Source organism: Haematobia irritans, chromosome 4 (genome assembly GCF_050003625.1).
Source record: "Haematobia irritans isolate KBUSLIRL chromosome 4, ASM5000362v1, whole genome shotgun sequence".
In the NCBI taxonomy this organism is placed as follows: domain Eukaryota; kingdom Metazoa; phylum Arthropoda; class Insecta; order Diptera; family Muscidae; genus Haematobia; species Haematobia irritans.
In genome coordinates this window covers 116,641,903-116,658,675 of record NC_134400.1, presented here as the reverse complement: position 1 = coordinate 116,658,675, position 16,773 = coordinate 116,641,903, and the positions used below count along the sequence as shown (strand labels likewise).

The following is a 16,773-nucleotide window of genomic DNA, read 5'->3' as shown; positions in this document are numbered from 1 at the left end:
AAATTTTTTAAAGTAAAGACAAAATCTTTGGAACCGACTATGCTTTTTTTTCAGTGTAGTATATCCTAAATGAAACGTTTGTATATGAGCTGGTTTCATTTCAAAATCTACATAGAGATTTATGTTTTTGTTTTCTTTTTTTTTGTAGTTGAAAGCCACTTTTTATGACACAGAAAAAAGACTTACTTCCGCTCATTATTAAATCACCATACAATAGGAATTCTTCTAAATCAACATTCTTTTGATGAGTAATAGTCCTCAAAACAATGCCTTGGTTGAATCGAACCCTGCTGTACCAATGAATATTGTCTCTAAATGGGCCCTATTAAAATTTATATTCTTCAGTGACGTGAGTGATGACAGTTATTACCGTTAATACGTCTTACGGTGATAAATAACAAACAATTCCTAGATATCGATCAGACTTTGCTAGAGCCATCTCCATCTCTATCTCTGTCACCATTATTGTCAACGTCATTATTCCGTATTTCAATCGATAATTTTCTCAATGTGATAAGACATTGAGCAGCAGACACCGTCGCCGACTTCATCATGCAGGCAATAGCACCATTGACAGTTTTGGGAAATTCCTGGGAAAAACTCACCATTACCATTACATTGGCCCAAGTTGATTTGGGATGGCTTTTTTTGTAGTGCCGAAACGATCGATGCTTTATCGAAAAATAATTAATGCATAGTGATATTTATTCCTCTACTTTATAGTTGATCGTTCGTTCGGTCGGTCAACTGACTAAACATTCCATGTTAAATAGAACAACACCAACACGTTGTGTGTTGCACAATAGGGCTAAGTTGTATAATTAGATTTTTTTTTATACCCTGCGCCACACCGTGGAACAGGGTATTATAAGTTAGTGCATATGTTTGCAACACCCAGAAGGAGACGAGATAGACACATGGTGTCTTTGGCAAAAATGCCCAGGGTGGGCTCCTGAGTCGATATAGCCATGTCCGTCTGTCTGTGAACACATTTTTGTAATCAAAGTCTAGGTCGCAGTTTTAGTCCAATCGACTTAAAATTTGGCTCAAGTATGTGTTTTGGCTCCAAATAGAACCCTATTGATTTTGGAAGAAATCTGTTCAGACTTAGGTTAGGTTATGTTAGGTTAAAGTGGCAGCCCGATTAAATTTCAGGCTCACTTAGACTATTCAGTCCATTGTGATACCACATTTAACTAAAAGTACCTATTACATATGGGCACTTCTAGTCTTAACCACTGAACCTTCTCTTTTACGTTTTCCAGGTCAGCCAGTAATCTAAAGCTATATGCTCCTAAAATTCGCTTACGCCTTACACAAAAAGCAGGACACTCACACAAGAGGTGTTTAATTGATTCCTTTTCCTCCACATCATGACAGCTTATACAATAGTCATTATACTTCGCACCTATAGTTTTTGCAAATTCGCCTATCAGGCAGCGACCCGTTATAGCAGATATTAGGAGTTCTATCTGACGCCTTGAGAACACTAGCATATCTAGTGTGCGGTTTAAGTTTAAATGGGGCCATATTTGCTTGGTGTCGTTACAATCCTTGCAATTTTCCCATCGAATATTGGCCATCATAACAGCCTTCTCACGCAGTAAGAGCTTGCAGGTGGCCAGAGGCATACCAACAGATTCTAGTTCCCCTGGAATATGTAAGGTAGTTCCTAGCCTTGCTAACACATTTGCTTCACAGTTCCCCGTATGTTCCTATGGCCAGGCACCCATATTAGGTGAATATTGTACTGCTCAGCCATCTCGTTGAGAGATTTGCGGCAGTCTATGGCCGTTTTTGAGTTAAGGAACACAGAGTCCAAGGATTTTATTGCAGGTTGACTGTCTGAGTATATATTAATGCCAATATTTGTTGGAACATTACTTCACAGCCAATTCACCACCTCTCTTATTGCCAATATTTCAGCCTGAAAAACACTACAGTGATTAGGTAATCTTTCGAATTTCCAGACCTTTAGAATATACTCCGAAACATACTTGTCCATCCAATTTGGAGCCATCAGTATAGAAATCTATATATCTTTTATTCCCCGGGGTCTGTGTACACCACGCCTCACTTTTGGGAATTAGAGTTTCAAACTTTTTGTCGAAAAGTGGTTTTGCCAGGGTGTAATCCACTACGTTAGGCACATCTGGCATTACTTTGAGGACCGAACTATGACCGTACATTTTTTCCGACCACAGCGATAGCTCGCGCAACCGCACAGCCGTTGTTGCAGCTGACTGTTTGGCCAAAATGTCTAAAGGCAATAGATGTAGCATGACATTAAGGGAGTCTGTTCCGGTCTTACTAAATGCGCCTGAGATACATAAGCTCGCCATACGCTGAACTTTATCTAAACAAGTCGGTTTCTGAAGTGCCGGCCACCAGACTACAACACCATATAGCATTATAGGTCTAACTACTGCCGTGTATAGCCAATGCTCAATTTTTGGTTTTAGTCCCCACTTTTTCCCTATTGCCTTTTTGCACGAGTACAAAGCTACCGTGGCTTTTCTCGCCCTCTCTTCAATATTCAGCCTAAAATTCAGCTTCCTGTTCAAAATAACGCCAAGGTATTTTGCACACTCACCAAAGTGAATTTCAGTACCCCCTAAGGAAATGGGCCTAACCGTGGGAGTTTTGCGATCTTTGCAGTACATGATTATTTCTGTCTTTGCTGGATTTACACCAAGACCATTATCTTTCGCCCATTTCTCAGTCATCCGGAGAGCTCTCTGTGTAATATCTCTGATTGTGGATGGGAATTTTCCCCTGACTGCTAGCGCCACATCATCTGCGTATGCCACCTTTTTTATCCTTTTTTTCTAGAGAAACCAGAAGGTTGTTTATAGCAACATTCCAAAGAAGAGGTGATAGAACTCCTCCTTGGGGAGTGCCTCTGTTCACATACCTGTTCACATACCTATATATATATATATATATATATATATATATATATATATATATATATATATATATATATATATATATATATATATATATATATATATATATATATATATATATATATATATATATATATATATATATATATATATATATTTCGCCCGATATGGACTTATATGGCCCAGAAGCCAGAGTTTTACCCTAATCTGCTTCAAATTTTGCACAAGAAGAACAATTAGTACTATAGTCAAGTGTGCCAAATTTTATTGAAATCGGTTCAGATTTAGATATATCTTTCGCCCGATATGAACTAATACGGTTCCAGAAGAAGTTTTACCCCAATTTGGTTGAAATTTTGCACTAGGAGTACAATTAGTAGTGTAGTCAAGTGTGCCAAATTTTATTGAAATCGGAAATTTTGCACAGGGAGTAGAATTAGCGCTGTAGCTATGCGTGCCAAATTTGGTTGAAATCGGTTCAGATTAAGATATATCTCCCATATATAGCTTTCGCCAGATTTACACTCATATGACCACAGAGGCCAATTTTTAACTCCGATTTAGTTGAAATTTTGCACAGGGAGTAGAATTAGCGTTGTAGCTATGAGTGCCAAATTTGGTTGAAATCGGTTCAGATTTAGATATAGCTCCCATATATAGCTTTCGACCGATTTACACTCATATGACCACAGAGGCCAATTTTTTGCTCCGTTTTAGTTGAAATTTTGCACAGGGAGTAGAATTAGCGTTGTAGCTATGCGTGCCAAATTTGGTTGAAATCGGTTCAGATTTAGATATAGCTCCCATATATAGCTTTCGAAAGATATACACTCATATGACCACAGAAGCCAATTTTTAACTCCGATTTAGTTGAAATTTTGCACAGGGAGTAGAATTAGCATTGTAGCTATGCGTGCCAAATTTGGTTGACATCGGTTCAGATTTAGATATAGCTTCCATATATATGTTTTTCTGATTTCGACAAAGTTACATTTTGAGTCTATAGATTTTGTAGAAGTCTATCAAATTCCACTGAGGTGAAAATGTGCCTCATCACTGAAGATGATTTTCTTCGAAAATTGATCATCCACTGTTGCTATTTCTTGGAACCGTTCTGCCCATTCACGACGTCCATGGTTCAAATTGAGTAAGTCTGAACTAGAGAAATGTCGAATAAAATTCGAAAAAAAAATTGGCGTTTAGGTGTGGTTCACATTCAACATCGGCCCTTACAATTTAACCACCCTTTACAAGTCTATGGAAATGCACCTTACCCAGCGATGAAATGTGCGTATAGCGAGGCTTGGAGATTGGCATGTTACCTTTTTTCAACAACGTAATAATACCATCTCCTTGATCCTCATGTCCAATTAGGGCGTATTAAATTGTAATAATATGTAAAATTATTAATTTGGACGTAAAATCAGCCTGCATTGATATCAGGCTGACATAAAAATAATAATTTTGTCAAATATAAATTATTTTGTTCACATCTTTTATGTACTGACTAAGTTAAAGTCAAATGGGATAAAAGTTGTCCATTTAAAATCTGAAGGTCGGTGCGTAGGACACCCATCGACTAAAATTGTCTAATATCTGATATAGATCCACTCCACATAGACAATTTTTTCTATATTTTGAAATGGATTAAAAGGACATATATTTAGGATTTTATGAAGCATAGTGACTGAATATTTTCATACGAATATTTTCATCATATTTTGACAGAAGGCAACAGATTTAGAAGAATGAATTTACTTATTTCCCACGAATATCGAGGGATAGCGTAAACTTCTCTCATGTCAAGGCATGTTATAACTGAATCTGGGCGAGTCAGGCAGTACGTGGTATCCTGATTGTGAAGCTCTCTCCAAATTAAATATTCAAAAATATTAAAAGTAAGTATTACTAAGGATAATTCTACGGCTGGTTGTTGGTTTCTGTCAGTTTCATTTGGCCATAGGCACCTTTGTTATTTAGTTAATAAATAATTTTTATTTTACTATATTCGAATTCATTATTTGTGAAATTTGGTACAATCTGAATCTGAGGCTCCGTAAGCCAAATCTGGGGATCGGTTTATATGGGGGCTATATATAATTATGGACCGATGTGGACCAATTTTTGCATGATTGTTAGAGACCATATACTAACACCATGTACCAAATTTCAGCCGGATCGGATGAAATTTGCTTCTCTTAGAGGGTCTGGAAGCCAAATTTGGGGGTCCGTATATATGGGGGTTATACGTAAAAGTGGACCGATATGGCCCATTTGCAATACCATCCGACCTACATCAATAACAACTACTTGTGCCAAGTTTCAAGTCGATAGCTTGTTTCGTTCGGAAGTTAGCGTGATTTCAACAGACGGGCGGACGGACGGACGGACATGCTCAGATCGACTCAGAATTTCACCACGACCCAGAATATATATACTTTATGGGGTCTTAGAGCGATATTTCGATGTGTTACAAACGGAATGACAAAGTTAATATACCCCCCATCCTATGGTGGAGGGTTCCTAGCCTTGCTAACACATTTGCTTCACAGTTCCCCGTATGTTCCTATGGCCAGGCACCCATATTAGGTGAATATTGTACTGCTCAGCCATCTCGTTGAGAGATTTGCGGCAGTCTATGGCCGTTTTTGAGTTAAGGAACACAGAGTCCAAGGATTTTATTGCAGGTTGACTGTCTGAGTATATATTAATGCCAATATTTGTTGGAACATTACTTCACAGCCAATTCACCACCTCTCTTATTGCCAATATTTCAGCCTGAAAAACACTACAGTGATTAGGTAATCTTTCGAATTTCCAGACCTTTAGAATATACTCCGAAACATACTTGTCCATCCAATTTGGAGCCATCAGTATAGAAATCTATATATCTTTTATTCCCCGGGGTCTGTGTACACCACGCCTCACTTTTGGGAATTAGAGTTTCAAACTTTTTGTCGAAAAGTGGTTTTGCCAGGGTGTAATCCACTACGTTAGGCACATCTGGCATTACTTTGAGGACCGAACTATGACCGTACATTTTTTCCGACCACAGCGATAGCTCGCGCAACCGCACAGCCGTTGTTGCAGCTGACTGTTTGGCCAAAATGTCTAAAGGCAATAGATGTAGCATGACATTAAGGGAGTCTGTTCCGGTCTTACTAAATGCGCCTGAGATACATAAGCTCGCCATACGCTGAACTTTATCTAAACAAGTCGGTTTCTGAAGTGCCGGCCACCAGACTACAACACCATATAGCATTATAGGTCTAACTACTGCCGTGTATAGCCAATGCTCAATTTTTGGTTTTAGTCCCCACTTTTTCCCTATTGCCTTTTTGCACGAGTACAAAGCTACCGTGGCTTTTCTCGCCCTCTCTTCAATATTCAGCCTAAAATTCAGCTTCCTGTTCAAAATAACGCCAAGGTATTTTGCACACTCACCAAAGTGAATTTCAGTACCCCCTAAGGAAATGGGCCTAACCGTGGGAGTTTTGCGATCTTTGCAGTACATGATTATTTCTGTCTTTGCTGGATTTACACCAAGACCATTATCTTTCGCCCATTTCTCAGTCATCCGGAGAGCTCTCTGTATAATATCTCTGATTGTGGATGGGAATTTTCCCCTGACTGCTAGCGCCACATCATCTGCGTATGCCACCTTTTTTATCCTTTTTTTCTAGAGAAACCAGAAGGTTGTTTATAGCAACATTCCAAAGAAGAGGTGATAGAACTCCTCCTTGGGGAGTGCCTCTGTTCACATACCTGTTCACATACCTATATATATATATATATATATATATATATATATATATATATATATATATATATATATATATATATATATATATATATATATATATATATATATATATATATATATATATATATATATATATATATATATATATATATTTCGCCCGATATGGACTTATATGGCCCAGAAGCCAGAGTTTTACCCTAATCTGCTTCAAATTTTGCACAAGAAGAACAATTAGTACTATAGTCAAGTGTGCCAAATTTTATTGAAATCGGTTCAGATTTAGATATATCTTTCGCCCGATATGAACTAATACGGTTCCAGAAGAAGTTTTACCCCAATTTGGTTGAAATTTTGCACTAGGAGTACAATTAGTAGTGTAGTCAAGTGTGCCAAATTTTATTGAAATCGGAAATTTTGCACAGGGAGTAGAATTAGCGCTGTAGCTATGCGTGCCAAATTTGGTTGAAATCGGTTCAGATTAAGATATATCTCCCATATATAGCTTTCGCCAGATTTACACTCATATGACCACAGAGGCCAATTTTTAACTCCGATTTAGTTGAAATTTTGCACAGGGAGTAGAATTAGCGTTGTAGCTATGAGTGCCAAATTTGGTTGAAATCGGTTCAGATTTAGATATAGCTCCCATATATAGCTTTCGACCGATTTACACTCATATGACCACAGAGGCCAATTTTTTGCTCCGTTTTAGTTGAAATTTTGCACAGGGAGTAGAATTAGCGTTGTAGCTATGCGTGCCAAATTTGGTTGAAATCGGTTCAGATTTAGATATAGCTCCCATATATAGCTTTCGAAAGATATACACTCATATGACCACAGAAGCCAATTTTTAACTCCGATTTAGTTGAAATTTTGCACAGGGAGTAGAATTAGCATTGTAGCTATGCGTGCCAAATTTGGTTGACATCGGTTCAGATTTAGATATAGCTTCCATATATATGTTTTTCTGATTTCGACAAAGTTACATTTTGAGTCTATAGATTTTGTAGAAGTCTATCAAATTCCACTGAGGTGAAAATGTGCCTCATCACTGAAGATGATTTTCTTCGAAAATTGATCATCCACTGTTGCTATTTCTTGGAACCGTTCTGCCCATTCACGACGTCCATGGTTCAAATTGAGTAAGTCTGAACTAGAGAAATGTCGAATAAAATTCGAAAAAAAAATTGGCGTTTAGGTGTGGTTCACATTCAACATCGGCCCTTACAATTTAACCACCCTTTACAAGTCTATGGAAATGCACCTTACCCAGCGATGAAATGTGCGTATAGCGAGGCTTGGAGATTGGCATGTTACCTTTTTTCAACAACGTAATAATACCATCTCCTTGATCCTCATGTCCAATTAGGGCGTATTAAATTGTAATAATATGTAAAATTATTAATTTGGACGTAAAATCAGCCTGCATTGATATCAGGCTGACATAAAAATAATAATTTTGTCAAATATAAATTATTTTGTTCACATCTTTTATGTACTGACTAAGTTAAAGTCAAATGGGATAAAAGTTGTCCATTTAAAATCTGAAGGTCGGTGCGTAGGACACCCATCGACTAAAATTGTCTAATATCTGATATAGATCCACTCCACATAGACAATTTTTTCTATATTTTGAAATGGATTAAAAGGACATATATTTAGGATTTTATGAAGCATAGTGACTGAATATTTTCATACGAATATTTTCATCATATTTTGACAGAAGGCAACAGATTTAGAAGAATGAATTTACTTATTTCCCACGAATATCGAGGGATAGCGTAAACTTCTCTCATGTCAAGGCATGTTATAACTGAATCTGGGCGAGTCAGGCAGTACGTGGTATCCTGATTGTGAAGCTCTCTCCAAATTAAATATTCAAAAATATTAAAAGTAAGTATTACTAAGGATAATTCTACGGCTGGTTGTTGGTTTCTGTCAGTTTCATTTGGCCATAGGCACCTTTGTTATTTAGTTAATAAATAATTTTTATTTTACTATATTCGAATTCATTATTTGTGAAATTTGGTACAATCTGAATCTGAGGCTCCGTAAGCCAAATCTGGGGATCGGTTTATATGGGGGCTATATATAATTATGGACCGATGTGGACCAATTTTTGCATGATTGTTAGAGACCATATACTAACACCATGTACCAAATTTCAGCCGGATCGGATGAAATTTGCTTCTCTTAGAGGGTCTGGAAGCCAAATTTGGGGGTCCGTATATATGGGGGTTATACGTAAAAGTGGACCGATATGGCCCATTTGCAATACCATCCGACCTACATCAATAACAACTACTTGTGCCAAGTTTCAAGTCGATAGCTTGTTTCGTTCGGAAGTTAGCGTGATTTCAACAGACGGGCGGACGGACGGACGGACATGCTCAGATCGACTCAGAATTTCACCACGACCCAGAATATATATACTTTATGGGGTCTTAGAGCGATATTTCGATGTGTTACAAACGGAATGACAAAGTTAATATACCCCCCATCCTATGGTGGAGGGTATAAAAAAACCTATATATGTTTGAAAATTTTCTGAACAAGGCAGCTAATACTGATTTGACAAAAAGAAATTTGAATGAAAAAAATATATAAATTTCAATTCAAGAAATTTGGTGAGAAACATTGGACAAATTTTGTAACATAAGAAAAAAAAAAAAGAACGAGAAAAAAAAGAAGGAAAGGAAAAGGCTTGACCAAAAACAATTCGTATTCGGAAGGACCATTGGTAGAGAATTTAATCATAGACATATTAGGTAAGATAGAAAAACAAAGGAAATGGCGTGACTTAATGTGTGGTCTAATATTAGGAAAAGAGCGAAGTTTCCAAGACAGAGGCTGTGGGTTAAAACTCGCAGCCTCCGCCCATAACCAGAATCAAAGAATTATATGAATAGAAAGAGCAGTAACACGAATTGCATTTTTTGCTTCCGAAATATTGTCATGGCAACTATGGAGAAAATTTAAAAGAAAAGCGTGAGCTATTAAAAGAAGAAACAGACATTTTATTTAAATACTCATCGTCCATGCAATCAAATACGGAACGCCTAGAAACATCGATGCAGACAAGATACATATAACATTTTTAAATAATTTTGATATGAGCCCTGATTATAAATGTGTACTAGTTGTATGCCTCTAAACATGTTGCGATTTGGTCCCCCATCACTAACATTGATTATTTAAATCAACAATTGTATCCCCTGTATACCTCATAATTATTGCTCAAATAATAGTCTCCAGCATCCTGATCAACAAGCGCTTGTGGATGCGGAATCCTGGGATTATTCTGTGAGTATTTACTAGTATTTATTATTTAATACATTGGAAATTATTTATTACTATATGTAGATATAATTAAGTTTTAGACTATATAATTGTTTTGTACTATAGCCGTCTTACACGATTTTCTTTAAACAAATTTGATCCTTATATCTTATCTACATCGTTCACATTGTTCGTTGTTTGTTTTTGTTTTGTATAAATATAAAGAAAATACGTTTCGCGATATAAGAATGCAATTTTGTTTTGTTCGGTTACGTATCATGATGAATTAAATTCAAAAAAATTATACCGTACACGAAATTGAAGACATAAGCGTATAGAATATTAATGGGCCGAATCACCATGAAAAATCGGCGTGGTTGGGTGGGTATCCGATTTGTCCTCAACATCTAGGACTTTCGACTTATCAACTTCCGCCCTTTTTTATAAAAATTAGATCCTTCGTTTCAACCATACTAATGATAGCTACCTAATAATTTTAATATTTTAATTTTATAATAATAATTTTAATATTATTGTAACTGGCCGAGCCATATCCATTCTAGCAAGAACACCCCCCAAGCCCTGAGCAAAGCCGGAAACATGGTAGCATCCGACTGGAAAGGATATGATCTGATTTGGTGGCCGTTACAGTTCAGATTTGGATATATCTCCCATATATAGCTTTCGCCCGATTTACACTCATATGACCACAGAGGCCAATTTTTAACTCCGATTTAGTTGAAATTTTGCACAGGGAGTAGAATTAGCATTGTAGCTATGCATGCCGAATTTGGTTGAAATCGGTTCAGATTTAGATATAGCTCCCATATATATGTTTTTCTGATTTCGACAAAAATTGTCAAAATACCAACATTTTCCTTGTTAAATCGCCACTGCTTAGTCGAAAAGTTGTAAAAATGACTCTAATTTTCCTAAACTTCTAATACATATATATCGAGCGATAAATCATAAATAAACTTTTGCGAAGTTTCCTTAAATTGCTTCAGATTTAAATGTTTCACATATTTTTTTACTAATATTGTGTTCCACCCTAGTGCATTAGCCAACTTAAATTTTGAGTCTATGGATTTTGTAAAAGTCTATCAAATTCTGTCCAAAACGAGTGATATTTAAATGTATGTATTTTGGGACAAACCTTTATATATAGCACCCAACACATTTGACGGATGTGATATGGTATCGAAAATTTAGATCTACAAAGTGGTACAGGGTATAATATAGTCGGCCCCGCCCGACTTTAGACTTTCCTTACTTGTTCTGATTTAAATCGATATTTTTGATTAATTGGCGACTAAATATTTTGATATTCGGCGGCGACTGAAATAAGCGGCGCGACTCGGCGGCTTCATTCTCTGCTCCGGAGGTCGAATCTGGGGATGGGTTGATATGGGCGTATATACAATAATGGACCGATATGGACCACTTTTTGCATGAATGTTAGGGACCATATACTAACACAACGTACAAAATTTAAACCGGATCGGATAAAATTTGTTTCTCTAAGAGGCCTTAACGTATGGCCGATATGGCTCGTTTGTAATACCATCCGATCTATATCGATAACAATTTCATGTTGATACACCAAAGGAATTTTATTCGTTAATTTTAAGAAGAATTCGTCATTAACTATTTTTCGTGAATTCTTCATTAAAACAACGATATTTTCATTTTACGAATATACGAAACGTCTATGAAATATTCTATATTAATTTTTCTTCATAAAAGTTTCGTACTTTTAACGAAACTTTCTTCAAATTTCATGATTTTTGTGAAGAAGTTTTAACGAATTTATGAAAATATTACGAAACATTCTGCGTTAAAATTTCTTCCTAAAAAGTACGAAACATTTTCTTTAAAATAACGAAGAAGTTTCATTGAGTTGTAAAATTTCCATTCGCGACATAAAATTACCTCTTATAATGTGCTTGATTGTATTCCTTTATTCTATTTTTTATGCATGTCTATGCGACTTCTCATTTAGGTGATAGCGCGCGATGAATAAAAGTGAAGCAATAAAACTAAAAATTATTCAAAAACTTAAGATGTAAAGTAGTGATGATATTTTTCACATTTATTACTACAACCAAATGCACTTTCGACTATAAAATTTTTTCTAAAAGTTCGAACATTTTTGAAAAAAAGTACGAAAGTTTTAAACAATGCGAAACATTTTCATAAAAAGAAATAAAATTTTTCATAAAAACTACGAAAGGTTTTCAGAAAAAGTACGAAGATTCTTCATAAAAAGTACGAAGATTGTTCATAAAAAGTACGAATTTTTTTCTTACAAACTACGAAAACTTGGAAGAACTTTTCTACATAAAAAGTACGAAATATTTCGTACTTTTAATGATATCTCTTATCACTGAATGCTGCCCGATTCCATGTTAAGCTCAATGACAAGGGATCTCCTTTTTATAGCCGAGTCCAGACGGCGTTCCACATTGCAGTGAAACCACTTAGAGAAGCTTTGAAACCCTCAGAAATGTCACCAGCATTACTGAGATGGGATAATTCACCGCTGAAAAACTTTTTAGTGTTCGATCGAAGCAGGAATCCAAGCCACGACCTTGTGTATGCAAGGCGGGCACCATTGCACCACGGTGGCTCCTTATGTATCGTGTAAATTCCTTGCCCTTTTCAAAAAATCCATCCCATTGTGCATCATATTGAAGATGCATTAGCTGTTGGTCATAAAATGTTTGGAATTTTGAGTATTTTTTCTAAGAAAAGAATCTCTCTAACCCCAAAGGCAACAACAAAATGCACAATAATGCCAAGAAAACGAAGCGGACCAACAAAAAAATGTCACAAGGAGTATAAAAACAACAAAAAGTAATAAAAACAAAATAATATTTCAAGCGGAGATTAGAGAGAAATGCGTGTGTGGTGGCAATTACGGATTTGCTGTCGTTGGTGACTCTGAGGGTGATGGTGTTGTTTCACATCGTTTCATGAGTGAACCACTATTTCTCATTTGGTTCCCACACACACACGCAGTCCGACGCCGACGTAGACTACAATAGCATAAAAGGTCAATGGGTTTCGGGGAAATGCTGATATCTATCGTAACGTCATCATCACATTCACACTCCTACAAAGGGGCGTCAAAATAGTTTTGTTAACTTTATCTATTTACGAGCCTGCTAAGATGAAAGACACGATCAATACCGTTTCAATTAGGGATGCCATGTCATGTGTATGCATTTCAAATAATGAACCATAAAATTTTGGAAATTTGTGAGATTCCATACAGCCAGTGAAATGAAATATTTTTGGAGTGCATACATTTAGGGGAACATATTGTATTATGTCTTCGAGAAAACATTTAAAAACAAGTAAGGAAAGTCTAAAGTCGGGCGGGGCCGACTATATTATACACTGCACCACTTTGTAGATCTAAATTTTCGATACCATATCACATCCGTCAAATGTGTTGGGGGCTGTATATAAAGGTTTGTCCCAAATACATACATTTAAATAAAGGGTGATACGGTCAAAATTTGGTCAATATAAACTTGACGTATTTTTTTCAATTTTGCATTTAAAAAACCTGAACACCCCTCATTTTGAAGGTGTGTGTGTAGAATGTTGCTCCTATTTTGATTTTGGAATTCACTCTACAGTTGTCAAAATGCCGTCCAAGCAAGAAGAGCAGCGTATCAAAATTTTGCTCGCGCATCGCGAAAATCCGAGCTACTCGCATGCAAAGCTGGCAAAATCGCTAAAAGTTCCAAATCAACCGTCACAAATGTAATTAAAGTGTTTGGGGAACGTTTGTCGACAGCCAGGAAGTCTGGATCGGGAGGAAATCGAAAACCGGAAGCCGCTGAGACGACAAAGAGAGTTGCCGGTAGTTTCAAGCGAAACCCTAACCTCTCTCTCCGAGATGCCGCAAATAGGCTGGGTGTATCGTCTACAACCATGCATCGAGCCAAAAAACGAGCCGGACTATCGACTTACAAGAAGGTAGTGATTCCAAATCGCTATGATAAACAAAATACGACGGCCAAAGCGCGATCCCGGAGGCTGTACACGACGATGCTGACGAAGTTTGACTGCGTGGTAATGGACGACGAAACCTACGTCAAAGCCGACTACAAGCAGCTTCCGGGACAGGAGTTTTATACGGCAAAAGGAAGGGGAAAGGTAGCAGATATTTTCAAGCACATAAAACTGTCAAAGTTCGCAAAGAAATATCTGGTTTGGCAAGCCATCTGTACCTGTGGCTTGAAAAGCAGCATTTTCATAGCTTCCGGGACTGTCAACCAAGAAATTTACGTGAAAGAGTGTTTGAATAAACGTCTGCTGCCTTTCCTGAAGAAACACGGTTGTTCCGTACTGTTTTGGCCGGATTTGGCATCTTGCCATTACAGTAAAAAGGCCATAGAGTGGTACGCGGCACACAACGTGCAGGTGGTTCCCAAGGACAAGAACCCTCCCAACACGCCAGAGCTCCGCCCAATTGAGAAATACTGGGCTATTGTCAAGCGGAACCTTAAGAAGACCAAAAAAACTGCTAAGGACGAGCAGCAGTTCAAGGCAAACTGGCTTTCTGCGGCGAAGAAGGTGGACAAGGTGGCTGTACAAAATCTGATGACAGGTGTCAAGCGTGAGGCCCGGCAATTCGGATTTGCGAAAAGCCTAACTGAATATTTTTCCTGAATTTTATACTTATTGAACTTGAAAAAGAAATTTAATTTGATTTTTTAAATAAACGATTTCACCGATTTACACGCGTTTTCCCTTGACCAAATTTTGACCGTATCACCCTTTATCACTCGATCTGGACAGAATTTGATAGACTTCTACAAATTCTATAGACTCAAAATTTAAGTCGGCTAATGCACTAGGGTGGAACACAATGTTAGTAAAATAATGCGCTACAGAGTGGCGAAGGGTATAAATATGGGAAACATTTAAATCTGAAGCAATTTTAAGGAAACTTCGCAAAAGTTTATTTATGATTTATTGCTCGATATATATGCATTGGAAGTTTGGGAAAATTAGGTTAATTTTTAAAACTTTTCGACTAAGCAGTGGCGATTTTACAAGGAAAATGTTGGTATTTTGACCACTTTTGTCGAAATCAGAAAAACATATATATATGGAGCTATATCTAAATCTGAACCGATTTCAACCAAATTTGGCACGCATAGCTACAACGGTAATTCTACTCCCTGTGCAACATTTCAACTAAATCGGAGCAAAAAATTGGCCTATGTGGTCATATGAGTGTAAATCGGGCGAAAGCTATATATGGGAGATATATATAAATCTGAACCGATTTCAACCAAATTTGGCACGCATAGCTAGAATGCTAATTGTACTCCCTGAGCAAAATTTCAACTAAATCGAAGCAAAAAATTGGCCTCTGTGGTCTTATGAGTGTAAATCGGGCGAAAGCTATACATGAAAGCTATATTTAAATCTGAACCGATTTCAACCAAATTTGGTACGCATAGCTACAATGCTAATTCTACGCCCTGTGCAAAATTTCAATTAAATCGGAGTAAAAGAGTGACCTGGCCACTGTGGTCATATGAGTGTAAATCGGGCGAACGATTTATATGGGACCTATATCTCAATCTGAACCGATTTCAATAAAATTTGGCACACTTGACTACACTACCAATGGTACTCCTAGTGCAAAATTTCAACCAAATTGAGGTAAAACTCTGGCTTCTGGGACCGCATTAGTCCATATCGGGCGAAAGATATATATGGGAGCTATATCTAAATCTGAACCAATTTAAATAAAATTTGGCACACTTGACTATAGTACTAATTGTTCTTCTTGTGCAAAATTTTAAGCAAATTAGGATAAAACTCTGGCTTCTGGGGCCATATAAGTCCATATCGGGCGAAATATATATATATGGGAGCTATATCTCAATCTGAACCGATTTCTTCCAAAATCAATAGGGTTCTATTCTGAGCCAAAACACATACTTGTTCCAAATTTGAAGTCGATTGGACTAAAACTGCGACCTAGACTTTGATTACAAAAATGTGTTCACGGACAGACGGACATGGCTATATCGACTCAGGAGCCCACCCTGAGCATTTTTGCCAAAGACACCATGTGTCTATCTCGTCTCCTTCTGGGTGTTGCAAACATATGCACTAACTTAGGTTAGGTTAGGTTATGTGGCAGCCCGATGTATCAGGCTCACTTAGACTATTCAGTCCATTGTGATACCACAGTGGTGAACTTCTCTCTTATCACTGAGTGCTGCCCGATTCCATGTTAAGCTCAATGACAAGTGACCTCCTTTTTATAGCCGAGTCCGAACGGAGTTCCATATTCCAGTGAAACCACTTAGAGAAGCTTTGAAACCCTCAGAAATATCACCAGCATTACTGAGGTGGGATAATCCACCGCTGAAAAACTTTTTGGTGTTCGGTCGTAGCAGGAATCGAACCCACGACCTTGTGTATGCAAGGCGGGCATGCTAACCATTGCACCACGGTGGCTCCCACGTACTAACTTATAATACCCTGTTCCACAGTGTGGCAAAATTTCAACCAAATTGGGGTAAAACTCTGGCTTCTGGGACCGTATTAGTCCATATCGGGCGAAAGATATATATGGAAGCTATATCTAAATCTGAACCGATTTCAATAAAATTTGGCACACTTGACTATAGTACTAATTGTTCTTCTTGTGCAAATTTTTAAGCAAATTAGGGTAAAACTCTGGCTTTTGGGGCCATATAAGTCCATATCGGGCGAAATATATATATGGGAGCTATATCTAAATCTGAATCGACTTCTTCCAAAATCAATAGGGTTCTATTC

At 37.3% G+C, this 16,773-nt stretch overlaps 1 long non-coding RNA gene across 1 annotated transcript in view; it reads left to right on the top strand.

Annotated features, from left to right (window-relative positions):
- Positions 1–9,262: 9,262 nt before the first annotated feature.
- The window catches only part of LOC142234939 (uncharacterized), a 92,239-nt gene continuing 84,728 nt past the window's right edge, over positions 9,263–16,773 (top strand). The window contains exons 1-2 of the long non-coding RNA XR_012721754.1: positions 9,263–9,440; positions 9,495–9,975. This is a non-coding gene — a long non-coding RNA (uncharacterized LOC142234939). The remainder of the gene's footprint in view (positions 9,441–9,494; positions 9,976–16,773) is intronic.